The sequence below is a fragment of the Cervus canadensis genome, chromosome 3 (genome assembly GCF_019320065.1).
Source record: "Cervus canadensis isolate Bull #8, Minnesota chromosome 3, ASM1932006v1, whole genome shotgun sequence".
NCBI classification, from domain to species: domain Eukaryota; kingdom Metazoa; phylum Chordata; class Mammalia; order Artiodactyla; family Cervidae; genus Cervus; species Cervus canadensis.
Window position 1 is genome coordinate 77,449,401 of NC_057388.1, and position 17,981 is coordinate 77,467,381.

The window sequence follows — 17,981 nt, forward strand, 5'->3', positions numbered from 1 at the left end:
GTCTTTAATTTTTGTCAATTTGATATGTGTCCTGGCATGTTCTTCCTTGACTTTATTCTGTATGGGACTCTCTGCACTTTCTGGACTTGGGTAACTATTTCGCATGTTAGAGAAGTTTTCAGATATTATTTCTTCAAATATTTTCTTAGGCCATATCTCTTTCTTCCCCTTCTGGGACACCTATAATGCAAATGTTGGTGCATTTAATGTAATCTCAGAAGTCTCCTAAACTGTCCCCATTCCTTTTCATTCTCTTTTCTTAATTCTGTTAGGCAGCAGTGATTTCTACCACTCTGTTTTCCAGCTCACTTGTATGTTCTCTGCCTCATTGATTCTGCTATTGATGATTCTTTGTAGTGCACTTTTCATTTTAATTATTTTACTGTTCAACTCTGTTATATCTTCTAGCTCTTTGTTAAACATTTCTTGTATCATCTCAATCTGTGCCTCCATTCTTGGATCATCTTTACTATCATTACTCTGAATTCATTTTCAGATAAATTGCCCATCTCTAGTTTACTTGGTGGTTGTTTTGGAGTTTTATCTTGTTCATTCATCTGGGAAATATTCTTCTGTTGTCTTGTTTTTTCCTAACCTTCTGTATTTGTGGTCTCTTTTCTGCAGGCTACAGGATCATGGTTCTTGCTTCTGGTGTTTGCTCCTTGGTGGGTGAGTTTGGTCCGGGGGCTTGTGCAGGCCTCTTGGTAGAAGGGTCTAGTGCCTGCTCACTGTTGAGTGGAGCTGGGTCTTGTCCCTCTGTGGGTAGGACTGTGTCAAGGGAGGTTTTCAAAGGCAACTGTGGGCTCACAAAGACTTTAAACAGCCTGCCTGCTGATGGATGAGGCTGTGTCCCTGCCCTGTTGGTTGTTTGGCCTGAGGAGTCCCTGTATGGAGCCTTTGAGCTGTTGAGGGGGGCCAGCTTGTGGTGTCAAAATGGTGGCCTATAGGACAGCTCACAACAATGAGTACTCCCCACTATCTCAGCTACCAGTGTCCTTGTCCCATCAGTGAGTCACAGACTCTCCCCATCTCCTGGGAGATTCTCCAAGATCAGCAGGTAGGTCTGGCCCAGGCTCCTAGGAAGTCTCTTCTTTTCCCTCTGGTCCCAGTGTGTACAAGACTTTGTTTGTGCCCTCCAAGATTGACGTTTGTTTCCCCCAATCCTGCAATCAAGCCTTGCTGGCCTTCAAAGCCAATTACTCCAAAGGCTCCTCCTTCTGATATCAGAGCCCCAGACTGGAGAGCCTGGCATGGGGTTCAGACCTCTCATTCTTGTGGGAAAACCTTGGCAAAATAATGATTTTCCAGTTCATGAGTCACCACTGGGTGGGAATGGGGCTTGATTGTACTGCAAATGTACCCCTTCTACCATTTCCTTGTGGCTTCTTCTTTGTCTTTGAAAGTAGATGATCTTTTTTGGTAGGTTCCAGTCCTTTTTTGTCAATGGCTGTATGGAAGTCAGTTGTGATTTCAGTGTTTCTGTGAGAGGAGGAGAGCCTTCTACTCTGCCATCTTGTCGTTCTAAGATTTTCTAATCAAACAAACATCCTATTTTGTTTAGACATGTTAAAGCCCAAATAAGATTAATAGAGAGTCCAAAATGATCGTTTACCTAGAGAACAATCGTAACACCTTGTATAGTGGTGGGGAGTGATGCATAGAGATGGTTTGTTTATGAATAAGCTTTAATCTCAAAGGCAAACTTGGCCTCCTCAGAATCAGAATCTGGCATTGGGTCTTCCCTGAATATCCACAGTACAAAAAGTCTCAGATACATTTTTAGAAGAATGTATATTTAATGATCTCAAAGTCATCATATTAAGTTTTAAAAGGTTGCTCCGATTGAATAAAGAGTAATCAGACTTCCTTAAGTTCAATAGCATTATGACTTCTCTGGTAGTCTAGTGGTTAAGGGTCCACCTTCCATTGCAGTGGGTGTGGGTTCAATCCCTGGTTGGGGAACTAAGATCCCAAATGCCATGTGGTGCAGCCAAAAAAAAAAAAAAAATTCAGTAGTATTTACCTTTCTGCAGGAGCTCGAAGATGGCAGTAACCATCATTTCCTCTGTGTATCTGTGTATCTCAACCCTTAGTACCATGCCAAATCCCCGGTACTGGGCAGGGTATAGAGGTATAACAGCTATGACTTATGTTACAGTCTTACTTTAAACACCAAGTCATTCTGGCTTTAAAAACATTTTAATGAAGGTATATTTTAATCACAAAGAATATTGCTTCCTTAAAAATTTTTCCAGTGTAATAAAACAATTTATTTTCTCATTTAAACAGGTAAAACTTCCTTGAATAAACTCCCTGCATTTGGGGACAGTCAATGCTAGATGAAGTTTTTCTTATTATTCTCATGTAAGTTCAACCTGTTCAGTTATCAGTGACAAAATAACAAACAGATGTAACAAACAGATCAAATAAATGTCAAGTGATCCATTCTAAACTTGAATATGCTTTTAATAAATATCAGCTTCTAGGTCTACATGTCTTTCAGTCTCCGGGCTATCTTTCCTTTAATATCTGAAGTAGGATGACACCAACTTATGCCATATATAGTAGGAAGTTCAAGCCTTCCCCAGGATTTAGAGTTCACGGTTACCTCCCACTCTAAATGTACGTGCTTTCGGAATTCTTAATTGGTCAGCTGAGTTCAGAGAGACCTATATTCATTGGTCAATGAGTGGGCTGCTGTCCTCTCTCTGAACTCCTTTAATCCATACTGTACCCCATCTCCTGTCTTGCATTTCCTCAAAGGACTACTAACCACAGCCATTCTGTGTAGCAGACCTTTTATTGAAGGCTTAGACTAACAGAAGTGAATTATGTACAGACAGGTTAGAATTGGCAACCACATAAAATTGAGTATTAGACATCCCTGTGCTAAGATCCAGAGGTCATCTCTTCTGCAGATAATTTTTTGTGAGTCTTTCCTCCCGTCCAGACTCCACTTGCTTCTATTCCCCTGGGTCCCTACTCTCAACTATATCACATCTTCTCCATCTCTCCCTCAGTGCCCCCAACTCCCACTCAAACTTGGAGTCTCCTAATGACTGCTTATATCCAATGGGGAAAATTTCCCATTACTTTGTAACACCTCCATCTTAACTTTCCACTATGCCTTACGGATTTTTACTATCAAGGAAGCTATTTTATTCTAGAAAACAGAAGTTTTTTTACCCTAAGAGGAATTCTACCTTTCTCCAAGGCCTGCAAGCTTAAGCTGAAAAATAGATAAGTAAATAAACTTAAAATAGCTTTTTTCCTATCTTAATAGAGTTGTAATTAAGTAGTATATTTAATATAGTTTCAGGGAAGGAGCCAAAATTTCATTCTTAACTTCTTCCTGGAAAAAAACTGTAATGGTATTAAAACTGTGTACATCTTAAAACCCTGTGCTATAATGTCTATAATTTGCTTAAAAATACTTCAGTGTAGACAGCATGATGTAAATAGATGTGTGTGTTAATTTTAATACATACCCTAGGGGCTGTCACTTATCCTAATCAAGAATTTACACTTGAAGGGGGTCAGCTAGCATTTAATCAGAAAGGCCACAGCTATCCAGAGGCTATGGCTATCTTTATCTTCAATCAAAAGTAGACAGTTTGCTAATTTACATACTGAGTATTGAAATGGATTTGTGTTGGTAAAATTACTGGACTTGATTATCAGAGCAAAGAATGTTAGAAATGGTTAAATTAGTTGAACAAGTGACATTTGCAATGTATGGACTGGGTAAATTACTTTAGGTAGATGCTATCCTTGCATGAACTGGCAAGACCTCAAGGTGGCAGCTGGGTATGATTCCAGTGTCAATTTTAAAGGCTAATGGTTTTCTGTAGCCAATTATCAGATCAACTAACATCTCTATTTGTACTGTGGCTACATTTGCTTCAAATGAAACTTCATTCAAGGTGTTCACTGATCACTTAAATAACAGGGCTAAGTGCCCATGGAACTTGCAGACTGAATTGCATGATGACTTATGTGTCTGCTTGCTAGAAATGTTTATCTAATATTTGTACGTATGGCAGAATTTGTTCTGAACTGTTGCTTTCATGAAAACCAGACTGTGGAGAATTAGTTAACTATCAGAGTTAGTTGATAGAGTTAATCAAATTTTAGTTTTAGTGGCTACCAATATCTTTAAAAAAGAACCTAACAGTTGTGCATGACCAAACTGACTCAGATGGGTTCAAAACCCTCTGATAGCCAGAGCTTCACTGTGTCAGGGTCAATGTGAACTTGGGCAGCACATTGCATAGAGCTGGACAAGTAGCTCATTCCTAATAAATGTTGAATGAATGAGTAAAGGATGCTGGGGAGATAAGAAGAAAGAAGAAAATTGATTATATTTGTTCACTTTGTCTCTTTGTGTCATGTGAAAATTTGAATATGGACAAGGCAGAGCTGAGATGAAACAAGCTAACTAGATTAGGATAGAATCTTTCAAGAAGTACTGAATTAGACAATCGTGTCAGTGATAAAGCCCTGCACTGTTTGACAAAGGAAACTGACAAAACCGAAGTGTTTGCAAACTTAGTTCTGACACCAGATCTACCAGTTTGTTGATTTATAATGAGAAACAGAGGTCATATGGGCCAAAATTCGGCTCAACATGACCAAGGAAAGTCGTATAAAAGAACTTAAATGAGGAGATAAGTAAAAATAAGAAATTTATCTGATAAACATGGATGTTAAGTAGATGAATCAGCAAATTAAATATTTAACACCCAGGTTATGTTGTTTCTTCTCATCGATTTCTATCTTGGGGAAAATATTGACTATGGAGCACAAAGTGGATAGCCAAGGCTTCTTCTCCATGGATAGGTTCTGATTGTCTTGCAATTACACCTTTCTCTAAAAAAGTTATACCTTAAACTTGTTCAACATTGAATCTTGCAAGTCTGGGTCCACATATCACTTTAAAGTAGTTTTTGCATTACTGTTTATGTGGACCCTAGTGATATGCTTCAAGTTAGGATATATTTGGCATTTCTTAGCCTTGGTACTAACATACTAAAATACATCACAAGACCCTTCACAAATAACCTCTTACTTTGTCCACATGCTTGTGACAAACATGGTGAGCTGAACCACAAAGCTTGAAAAAGATATCTAAAGGTAGTATGTTCTAAGCTATATTTTTTCTCAGCTATATACGTCCAAGTTATGTTTTTACTGCATTTTTTTCAGTGCCCGTTATCATGAAAATACTGAGCTTTATGTCTATTCAAAATAAACACAAAACTTGTATATACTTTCTCATGAGAAATCTTCAGTTTAGTTGGGAAAACTTGGTTCAGGTACAACACAACCACAGGAGTTACCCAGAAGTACTCACCTGTGGATATAGGAGGAAGCCAGTGTCTTTGATAAATGTAGGCCTTTTCTGGCCACATTCGTGTTAAGTTGCTTGTTACTGAAATCAAGATTCGTCCGATCGACTTCTGAGAAGACAGTGTAAAGGAGTTTTCATATACCTAAGAGGCACTTAAAAAAATAGAGCTATACAAATCCTAAATTGTCCAGATTTGCTACACTTATAGGTACACCCGTGCAGGGAGGCAGGGAAATGTACCCACCAATACAAAGCAACTGGGGCAAACTCGCACTTAGGTCATGAAAACAGTGGTTACGATGGTTGGCATGTCTGTAATTCTACAGCTGTTTTAATGCCATTATCAGTCTTGGAACAGAGAAGTTTGTGATTTTTATTTTGAGATGATACAAAATTGTTCCAATGATCTTAAAATTGACTTCAAAAGACATGAGACACTACATTTTATTCCTAACACAACTGGTAGTAAATGTATAAATTGCGATATATAGGAGTTTTCTAAAAGCTTTGAGTACATGTTATAGTCAAAAAGGTGTATATTTCTGTGAGGAGAGTCATTGCTTTTATTGTCATGACTATAAAGTCTATTTTAGCATCTGATTAAACCTAGTATTTTGCAGGACAGTTGACAAAGAGAATTGCCTGTATTGGGGGACAATAACAGAAAAAATAATCCCCTGTGACCTCATCCCAGGAGGGAAAAATGATCACTTTTTTTAGTACCTCCAGACATTTTTCATATGGACAGGGTTTATATATAATTATAGTGTAAGACAAGAATTTATTGACTGACTCACATGTCTGCGATAAAGAAATGTGTTTTATAACACAGAGCTAGTCATCCTCAGCGTCAGGACTCTGACAGTGAGGAGCGTCTGGCCTGTCATTGTTCTTGGCTACCACCCTGTACCTTGCTGTGACATCACACTCACCGACTGAAAAACCTTTGCACCCCCTCACTCCTTCACCAGAAGTGCACTTCAGGGCCTTTCTCCTGCAGGTAGGGACAAAGTCTGTACAATATTTAATGCTCATTCCCATTCCCAAGACAGTTTCCCTAGATTCTCTTTAGCCTTGGACATTAGCATGTTAAAAATCAGTCTTATTATTTGTCAAGCAAAATATGTCTTCTGTTTTTACTTTACCCCAAAATTTCTTTGAATACAAAATATGTTGCATTTCTTCATATATTTATTGGCAATTTCAGCTTCACTTTTGTAAACTGTCTTTTCCCCCTTTCTCCTGGATATGGTTTGCTACGAATTTATGTGCTCTTTAAAGATGAATACTTTAACTAATAAGGACCTACTGTATAGCACAGGGAAAAGTGTATAAAAGAGAGTGGATATAAGTGTATGTATAACTGATTCACTCTGCTCTATAGCAGAAAGCAATATGACACTGTAAGTCAATATACTCCAATAAAGTATGTGTGTGTGTGTATATATGTATATATACATGTATATACATATATATATATATAAAGGTGAGCATCTTATGATTTGTTTCTTTTTAAAGGGTTTTTAAAAATATTTTTGGTCTCATTTTATTGTTTTATATTGGAGTATAGTTGATTTACAATGTTGTGTTAATTTCAGAGGTATAGCAAAGTGATTCAGTTATATATATATACATATATATATATTCTTTTTCACATTCTTGCCCCTTATAGGTTATTAGAGAGTATTGAGTAGACTTCCCTGTGCTATACAGTAGGTCCTTGATGATGATTTGTTTCATTTATAGTGGTGTAACCTTTTAAAGGATTTTTGATGAACACAATTTCTATCAAAGTTTTCATTTCTCTTCAATTTTTCTTTGCATTTATAATCAGAAAGTCTTTCTCCATACTAAGCATAGTTGTTCACCTGTATTATATTTTGTCTTTTCAAACATTTAAAGACTTAACTCCATTTGCAATTTATTTCAGAGTATCAGATACGAGGTAATGGGTCTTACATTTTTTTTCCAAACACCTCACATTCTGAACACCGTTTGTTGGATAATTCATCTTTCACTTTGCAGGTGTGTTTCTGTTTCCTTTTTGTTTTGGGCAAATAGTAAGTAGGACTTATTTTAGGCTCTTTATTCCACTAATCTGTATTTTCACACTGTTTCAGTTATTGTAGCTTTGTTATACATTGTAATATGTGTTAGGAGAATACTTCAACAGTGCTCCTCTATTCAAAATTCTTTTTGCTAGTATTGTCACTTTACTCCTCAAGAATAACTAGAAATAGTTTTCAGATTCACAGGAAACTCTGCCTTGTATTTTGATTGCCCTAAATCTATAAATTCTTTTGAGTAAAACTGATACATTTATAACAACAATAGGCTATGATTCTTTGAAATATTATATTTGAAAAATGTTACAGAATTAATGTAGCTACTATTTATGGAACTCTTGCTAAGTACCATAACTCTGCTAAATACTATTTATACATTATCTATTGTAATCTTCATGACTATGTTGGTAGTATCACTATCCCCACATTAAGGTGAGAAAGAAGAGTATTATTTTTTTAGGCAATTAAATAATTAAAATCCATCTCCAAAAGTCCATACTGTATTTATCAGAACATAATTTATGAGACAGAATGTACCCAACATTACTGGCCCCATTTACAAAGGACTAATGTACCCAATATATATTGCTTTGAAAGATGGTTAAGATGGTTTATTTTATATTATACATATTTTAACACAATTTTAAAAATTTAATTGGATACATGAAGAACAAATGAGGCCAAAGACAATGGGAGGGGCAGGGGAGCATTGCCTGACTTCTCTTACCAAAATCATCATAGCCTCTGTGTCTGCCAGGACTCTAGCCATTCCTTGAGTCTATGCAATTGCAATGTTACTTCTTTTATTTTTTGGCTTGATCCTATGGTTACTTCAGTGGGCAAACATGGTGGAATGAGTTGGTAGTTGTTACCTAGCCATCAGGTTAAGATCCTCCCCCTTTAAAAATATACATACAACATTTTACAAAAATACATCCAATACCATGTTGGATCACATAATGATGTCATGGAAGGAATGGGAAGGGATACACCTTTTTTAAAGCTAATGACATGCCAGGGAGTTTTTGATGCTATTTGTTTTCATCGTAGATCTTTGGGATTCCAAACCTGGGTATCCACATCTTCCTCCTTCTAATCCTTTCCTCCTCATTTTAAAGTGCAAACCCTCGTTTATAGCAATAGTCCAGGGACAGGACTATAATTGAAGGCATTGTCCTAAGAAATTCTGCTTGGAGTAAACTTCTTCCTTCTCAGGAACTCTGTATGGGTGCGTACGTGTGCACATGTTTGTGTATGTTTTGATTTCCTCCTATTCACCTCACTGGTGAAGGAGAGATCCCAAATCTTAGGATTGGGAGGTTGATTGAGCCCATGATACCAACACTGTACAGATGAGATCAGTTTGTTACATAAACTCACAATCAGACAACATCACACTCCACATAGGGTCACTTGGGATTTGTGCTCAGGGGCAGTGTGGACAACCTAGAGGGTGAACTAGGGCATGAACAGAGGCACACTGGGATAATTAGCAAATAAATCTCACTTTGTACTGAAAACAAAACAAAAGAAAACAGCTGTGAAAGGCGGTCTTAGTAGTATCAAGAGGATGAGATGCCCCTGGTTCCCATGGGAGCATGTGATTGGCTTGTTTGAATAATTCCATGCAGTCAGAGAAGTAAAACCCACCACAAAAGAATAAGCAGGAACAGAATTTGTCCTTTGACACGGAGAGTTTTTTAGAAGATGACTGTATCCATGGAAGCAGAGTGGGCTGGGAGCCTGTGGTGAAGCCAGCTAAGGTGCTTCCAATTGTACCAGGTGTCAAGGTAGCACATAATATTAGCCTTAATTTTAGACCTTGAACCACTTGTCTGTGTCTGCGTGTGTGCTCATGTGCACATGTTGGGGTGGGAAGGGGGTGGAGTTGGTCAGCCATTGAGTGTTTGGGAGAACAAAGGGCAATGGAGGGTAGAAGGAGGCCGACAATACCAAAGGGAGGGCAAGTCTGGTTTCCCTTCTCACACTCAGACCAGTGCTCTCAAAGTGTGGTGCGCAGACCAGCGCTGGTCCCCAAACCACTGTCACCAGTCTGCAATGGGACAAGGATAGAAATTCAGAGTAAGCATCTAGATACTTTTTTTTAGCAATTTGACACAGATCTGATAGTACATGATTCTAGGCACATGGACAAAGCAAGCGCATCACCCTGAAAATGGCTTCAAAACCCAGGAACCTTCAGGCATTTTTACCAACCAAGTTGGAAACTGGTGAATGTTGGTCGAGAGGAGTCTTATTTCATTAATGGTTAATTCTGCTCCTGCCCTCCTATCCCCATTCCAATTAGTATAAAATACACATTTCAGGATTTGATGCCAAACCATAAAGGCTAGAGACAAGCCGTGTCACCCAGCAGTAAATATTAAGGGAAAGATTTAATGTAAACGGCAGCATATGGCAGGGCTGATGATTTCTCATAAACTACATGGGCTAATTTAGAAAGAAAAAAAGGTAGAGAAGCCTTCAAGGAAGTAATAACCCAGAGGTAAGAAATATTGATTAGGGAAAAATATTATCTTAATCAAAATATGTCTTTTAGCTAGAAGTTGTTTGGGCTCCAGAAAGAGAAAACAAAGTACATTTCTAAGATGTACATTTTTCCTTGTGGTTTTTGTTGAATAATGAACAAGGCCATCACTCTTTCTGAAGTCTTGGTAAATCAAAATAAAGCTTTACTAATTCTAAAGAAAACATTATTTACCAGTCTGATCAAAAGTCAGCAATAACAATTATGTAAGTATCTCAGTAAGTCCCTGTGACTTCTGGTATTTCTTGATGATATATCCTAATCATTTTTAGAGGGCTTGCTACTTATTTCTTCTAATGAGAGCTGCTTGCTTCTGACCTTTTCCATCTGTCTTCAGAGGCAAATGATTCTAAATAACTTGTTTCTCTCAGCATTTGTCTCGTGTTTGAGCAACTTCTTTGTAATCTGCTTCCAAGTTCAAGCTTGATCATTGAAACATTCCAATCGTACAGTAGTTGGATATGCCATGTGTATTTTTATTTTTAGGAATTTTTATACATTTAAAGTGAATCTGAATCTCAGTAAGTAAGAACTACTTCAAATCCTAACACTGCTCCAGTTTTTTTTCTTTCATTTCACAATGTACAGTTGCCCTCAAATTTTGTATGCCAAAATGTCTTTATTTTCATATGCCGTTCAGACACCAAGAAGTTTGTTCATATGAGAAACTATCTGTGGGAACCCACCATCCCTTTCTGCTATTCTTTACATGGCAAGGCTAAGACCAAGTGATGTGCTAGGACCGACAGGGGGAAAGCAAAATTGGAACATGTTTTGTCACTACTCACTCTGTTTCAATGAACACAAAGTAAGAAGATGATAAATTATCCAATAAATGTAGTCATTATAGCCAAGAAAATTCAAGTGTTATTGATCAATGACCCAAAATCCTTCAGGGACCCAAATCCTTCGGTACCTCGATCCCCACTTCATGTGTAAATAGTGGCTCTCCTAATGCCCCTTCACTGACCAGTGCTTCGTCTCACTTTGTTTCTGAAAATATTTGCAAAACCTTTGTGTGTGAGAACATTAGTTCTTTACTTTTGCATTGAAAGTATAAAAAAAATAAAACTGAAGATCGTTTTGAATCAAATCTTTTTTGCCTTCATCCAAATATGCAGTGAGCACCCCCTGTCGGCTGCCCAAGCAGTGGGCAGTCATAAACACAGCCTTGTCAGTCCTCAGCACACAAAGAAGGAACAGACCAGAAGGGCCGTCCATGGTCATTTGGCCTCTTGTATTAAAAGCGGGGGAGGGGAAATCAATATTTGCTTAATAGAAAAGAAAAACATGGATAGGGAAGGAAGTTTTATTCTCAAGCTTTTAATAGGCTGTTTCAACTCTAGGGAGTGGAACATTCTTTTCCTTTTTTTTCTTAGCTTAAAGCTATATTCACTTTCAATGTTAGATGGATAATATTTTCTAAAAAGAAGAGTGAACAGAAAAGCTAACAAATACATTTGCTGTTTCCAAGGCCACATTTGACTTTTTTAGGTTGTGCCTTTATTCATGTCAAAGGCTAAGAAATCTGTAAATGCTAGAATCTGTCCTGTTCCCCCAAATATTTTCAAATAGGATGAACTGAGCTTTGAAGGGAAGAAATGGTTAGGATAATAAGACATAACCACACACATGTACTTTCCTTCTGATATGCTAAGGATTGAGTCAATAAAAGTAGATTTCCTTTCTATTTATCATAAATATGCTTCTGTCACCTCTAAGCCTACCTGCTAAAACCTGGTTTTACTCACCTACAGGGAAGCATAGATTTTACTTTAAAATTCTGATTTAGAAGTACAATCATGGGTTTCTTTTAAAATGATAGCTATTCTGTCAATCCTGCCAATGAAGGATAAGGTGAAAATTCCTCTAAGAACCTCTTCTCTTAGAAAGCTTAAATATTTATTCTTTTATTTTCAGTTATACATCTACCTAACTCTAAATTTTAAATATAGGATTAGCAAGTGGCAGAGAAAGAACACCAGACTAAGAGTCAAAGGACTTGGATTCTAATCCTGACTTTGCCACTTTCTCCTCCTAGAAATCTGAAGACCATTTAGTGTCCCTGAGTTTCCATTTCCTCATCTGAGAAGTGGAAGTCATTAAATTTAATCATCAATTCAAGATATATGAGATGCTAATCACCAGAGGTATTACCAGCTCTGTGGCCATGTGGGTGGACTTATAATCAGTGAATTGTACTGAGCTTTCACTACAGCCCTTTCACTGGGAGCATCAGTGACCAGACCCATGCAGACTCATAGGAGCTCAGCTCTGGAATCAGACTGGGTTCCCACCCCATCTCCGCCATTTTCCATCCAGGTAATGCTTCTGAAACCCAGTTTCCTGCACAGAAACACTGAGTTGTTTCTCTGAGTCCCAAGGATGGAAAACAGCAGAAACAGGATTAGAAAGCAATCGTGCACTTGAAAAAGACTACAGTCTAGAAGAGGGCTGGCCACGGATTGCATGGAGGTCCACTGGTTAGGACTATGCACTCCCAGTGCAGGGGGCATGGATTCTATCCCTGGATGGGGAACTAAGATCCTGCCTGCTATGCGGCTTGTGCCATGTGTGCATGCTCAGTTGTGTCTGACTCTTTGGGACCCCATGGACTGTAGGCTGCCAGGCTTCTCTGTCCACAGAATTTTCCAGGTAAGAATACTGGAGTGGACTGCCATTTCCTACTTCAGGGGATCTTCCAGACCCAGGGATTGGCCAAACCTAGAAGAGAATTGGCCACAAATAAAACATTGGAGGGCTGTTCAACTTTATTTCTCATTCTACTTCTTGAACGATACTGAATGTCAAGCTAAAGACTTTATCTTGTAGTTTAAGGGGAGTTACTAGAATATTTTGAGTAGGGAAGGGGGATGAGCATGATTAACTGGCCAGTATGTTGAGAGAATTTAATAAGTATCTATATGTGAATGGAATACACTTGTGTAAATTATAATTCTATTTCTTATAGGTGATCAATTACAGGTGATAATGTAAGGAAAAGAGCACACACTCTATCTTGTCTAATATCAGATTATAATGTTCTAATATGATACCTTCTGGGGATAAAGTAAGACCATGTCCTACTGTTTAGAGATATGTTCTCCTCTAGAGGAGGAAAATTTCCTATGTGTCCATCATACTGGGAAAAATATTCCAGAACAAGAAATTAGAAACTGAACCTTAGTCAGAGATAAACATTTTTTGCTGGAAGTCATCTAAAAAAAAAAAAAAGTTGTAAACTATCTACATTAATGTGGAAAAATGGCCTCAGTCAAGGGACACAGCCAGGGTCCGGCTGTGTCCATCTGAAATTTCTCTCCATCTGAAATTTCTCTCTATTGTCAACCTTGGAACATATCAAAGTGATGAAGTTCCAGCCATATATGTGAAGAACATGAATAATTTTCCTCTTATTATCTTAAGCACACATTGAGTATTTCTATAAATGAATCAACAATGGCACTTCAGTTCAATATCTAATCCCTAATCCAACAAGATCATCTTTGCCAAAATGTGGCAGGGTTATGTTAAACTTTGGTCATAAATTTTAGTGCATGTAGTTCCTGATTTTTGGTTTGTATTCTTTGGAGTTCATCTGGGAGCTGAGAGCCTGGAGGGGTGAGATGTGCTTATTATGAAACGTCAGCATGCAGTGATTACAGTTTTTCTAAATCTGGTTTAGAGGTTCATAAAAGGCTTCTGATCCATCAAAATACCTTTTATAAGTCTCCAGAATGAAGGAAATATAGAAAAAACACTTTTCAAGGAAATGCTTTGCCTGTTCTTAAGATGTGTTTAGTTCAGTTGTTGACTTACGCTGTGTCACAGCCAACCAATTAGAACATTCTGCTTCAAGTGTGTGTCTCTGGAATGCCACATCTTTTCAAAAACATATGCCTACCATTTCTGGAAAATTCCTCTCTCCTGGTTTATTTCCTTACCAGGGACAGCCTCCTCCTCCATGAGAGCTGCTTGGCTTCATCTTAACTATCCTGATGGATGGGGTGGGGGTTGCGGGTCGGGGGGGGCGGGGTGGCCTGGTTTTTAATTCCTTGAAACCTACAGATATACTCTCTACCCTGGAAGAGGCTCTTAACTCAAAATGTATTTCTTTAGAAAGGCTCATGAGAAGAAGCAGTAGGGGGGGAAAAAACCCACCACAAAGCCAGGTACTTAAGCCGTCTCTTTCAAGCACCACTTAACGGCATGGAGCTGACCTGCAGAGACCATGATCTGACATGGGATGAGGCCTCTTAGTGGCCTCTTAATCAAGGGCTGCCCAAGGGTGCCAGGCTCTGGGTGAGCCTCAATTACTAAAGGGGTTTGGGGAGGAAGAGAGGAAATAGGAAGGGCAGGCTATTTCTATGAAAAGGAAAAAATTGATACAGCACTGGAGTGGAAATTGTACTGAAGAAGGCCATCCTGTTGGCAAGGTAGTGATTAGCAGCCAGACCCCGTGGAAAGCATGGGGATGGAAGTGGGTGGAAAATGGCCCCCTCACTGCCATCAGAATTTATCAATACAAGTGCAGAAAGTGATCTATCAGAGGTTCTTTTGTGCATCGTTTACTCTGGGTGTTTTAAACTGTAATTAATGTCAGATTTTACCCCTCAGGAAATATTACAGGAAAACTCCTTAACTGAATTATATAGGCTGAATGTTTATGGCTAAACTGAAATGAAAATTGTGACAATGCCAGGTAGCTTTTGACCAAAAAATTAAGAATTGTCAAGTGAAAGAAGGGAAGAGGTCTTGGAAGGCCACTCAGACAGACCCCCCTTCCATCAGTTCTTTGAATGGGATCAGACACATACATTTCTGCACCCACCACTCCCTACACTATAAGCAACATGAGGGTTGGGATCATGTACTAGTCAGCCCTGTGTTACCAATGCCTAGCACTGTTACCATCTTTTGAGAACCCATGAAAGAAAAATATATAAAATATTAACTGCAGATTGATTGAATCCCTCTTCAACACTATATATACATATATACACATAAACTATAGATTTAAGAGTGTGGTAGTCATGATAATGATATGTGTTAGGAAGCTTGGGGGTCAGGTTGGATTTTTTGTGTGTTTTTTTTTTAAGTTTTATTTTATACTGAAGTATATAGTCAATTTACAATGTGTTAGTTTCAGTTGTTATTCAGTTGTACATATATCCATTCTTTTTCAGATAATTTTCCTATATAGGTTATCACAGAATATTGTATTGAATTCTCTGTGCTATACAGTAGGTCCTTGTTGACTGTATAGTAGTGTATATATGTTACTTCTAACTCCTAATTTATTCCTCCCCTTATTTTTCCCTTTTGGTAACCATAAATTTGTTTTCTACATCTGTGAGTCTATTTCTGTTTTGTAAATAAGTTCATTTGTATCAATTTTTTTTTAGATTCCACATTGAAGTGATATTATGATATTCATCTTTCTCTGTCTTGCTTAATATGATAATCTCTGGGTCCCTCCATGTTGCTGCAAATGGCATTATTTCATTATTTTTATGGCTGAGTAATATTCCCTTGGGCTTCCCTTGTGGCTCAGCTGGTAAAGAATCTGCCTGCAATGTGGGAGACCTGGGTTCAATCCTTGGTTAGGGAAGATCCCCTGGAGAAGGGAAAGGTTACCCACTCCAGTATTCTGGCCTGGAGAATTCCATGGACTGTGTAGTCCATGGGGTTGCAAAGAGTCAGACACGACTAAGTGACTTACACTCACACTCACAATATTCCCTTATATACATATGTACCACATCTTTATCCTTTCATCTTTTGGTGGACATTTAGTTTGCTTCCATGTCCTAGCTATTGTAAATAGGACTGCAGTGGATATTGCGGAGCATATATCTTTTCAAATTAGTTTTCTCTGGATTAATGAAAGAAATGGGATCGCTAGATCATATGGTATTTCTATTTTTTGTTTTTAGGAACCTCCTTACTGTTCTCTATAGTGGCTGTACCAAACTACTTTCCCACTAACAGTATAGGAGGGTTCCCTCTTCTCCACACCCCGTCTCCAGCATTGGTTAGTTCTGATGATGACCATTCTGAACAGTGTGGGTGATACATCATTGTAGTTTTGATCTATATTTCTCTAATAACTAGTGATGTTCAGCGTCTTTTCGTGTGCTTTTTTGGTGATCCGGATTTGTTTTTATTACTGCCTAACTCTGGAGAGATTTCAGGCTGGCAGTAATTTGATTCATCTACGTTCAGATACAGTAAGTTTCTCTTTCTCCTCTGATAGCTCTCTCTGCATCCAAGCCCCTCACACTCCACTTCAAGGGGGTTTTGTGTGTGCTGGTTGGGGTTATCTACCCATGATTAATGAGATGGATACATGGGAACCTAAAGAGGCAGTCTTTCTAGCAGATACTCAGCAGACCATGTCGTGATAGCAGTGGAAGGGAGATGCTCACAGAGCACAGGGAACACATCATCCTCACCAAAATGGAGCCAGGAAGTCTCCCAGGTGAACCCTGCTCGTGGGACCAGATGCCGGAGCAGAACTGGGTGAATTTTCCTAGGGTCTCTCCCAAATTTCTCCCACTCATGCCCTCTTCATTTCTTGCTACCCCCAGCCTGGGTATTCCTTACTGCTCTTACAGTTAGTAAGCTTTTTATCTTATTCATCACACCTTCTTCATGCTCTCCTAAAGCCTAGGCAATTGAAAATTAAAAGTTAAAACTCTATATTTCTGCTGTGCCATGCCTTTTCTGAGGAAATGAATAAAGAATGCCAAGCTAACTGAATGGGAGAAAAGATAGGGGTAAAGAACTGATGGCAGGAGAGGACATTCGAATTAATACTTAAAATACTCTTAAAATAGATTATCCTGTCACATAAGCCGCTGAACAACCCATTTCTCCAAGGATGTAAGAAGGGAGCTAGAAAATAGCCTCTATTAGTAGTTTCCATGTAGACACAGCATGCACAAAATCTTTACACTCACACTACAGATATCAAGTCCTTTGGGCCCATCTGGTTTATCTTTTGTCAGAACTCTTCCACTTGATGGGTAAGAAAACTCAATTCAAAATAACTTAAAGATAAAGAAAATTGTACTATCTCCTATACCTGAGAAATACAAGGTAAAACTAGAATTCCTTACATCTTGATCCAGTGGTTCAGACACTGCTCCCAGGGCTCTCCCTGCCTCTTGCCCTCTGTTGGTAGAGCTTGGCTTCATTATTCATTCAGGTTTTCTCTAGCAAGATGAAGAGGGCTGCCAACTGCCTACAACTTGGCAAATCCAGCAGAAAGAGGCCGCTCTCTGCACTCATTCCAGCAGAGAACTTTTGATCAGTGTGCCTTGAGTTAATCATCCTTGTTCACCTGCAGGGATTACTGTGCCCAGGAGGAAATGTGTTATAATAGGCCCAATTTTAGTTGCTTACCTCGAAGGCTGGAACTGGAAAGGAAGCCAGTGGCATTGAGCCCCACCAGGATCCCTATAAATCAAAGGAAAAAGGATGGGAAAATGTTCTAGAAAGTAAAAAACTAGAATTAATCTAATCCTCTTGCTTTGTTTTCTTATTGTCAAAAATTATAATCCAGTGCTTTTCAAATTGCAGTGCTGTACCTCAAATGCAGATAATGGAATCAACTTAATGGCAAGTGACCAGAGTATTGTAAAATAGCATAGCATAGGGCTGGACAGAATGACAAATTTCATGATGTCAGTGTGAATCACATAAACTAAGGGTATTATTTCATGGAAGTTTTGAGTGTGTTTGTGTGCATGTGTGTGTGTGGTCTATCTACCTGTCTTCTATCACCCATCTAACTAACCAGATCATAATGTAGAATGCATTTCTTTCTGTGTTATGCAGTAGGTAGGAAACAAAACAAGACAAAACCCAAAACAAAAACCTTTAAGATACAGTGGGTTAACAGTGAGACTTTCAAGCATACTCTTAATTTTTTAGAAGATGAAAATTAATTCTACTTAGCACTTGGAAAGATTAAATAGTCCTACTAAGAAATCAAATTTGCTTTCCACATTTA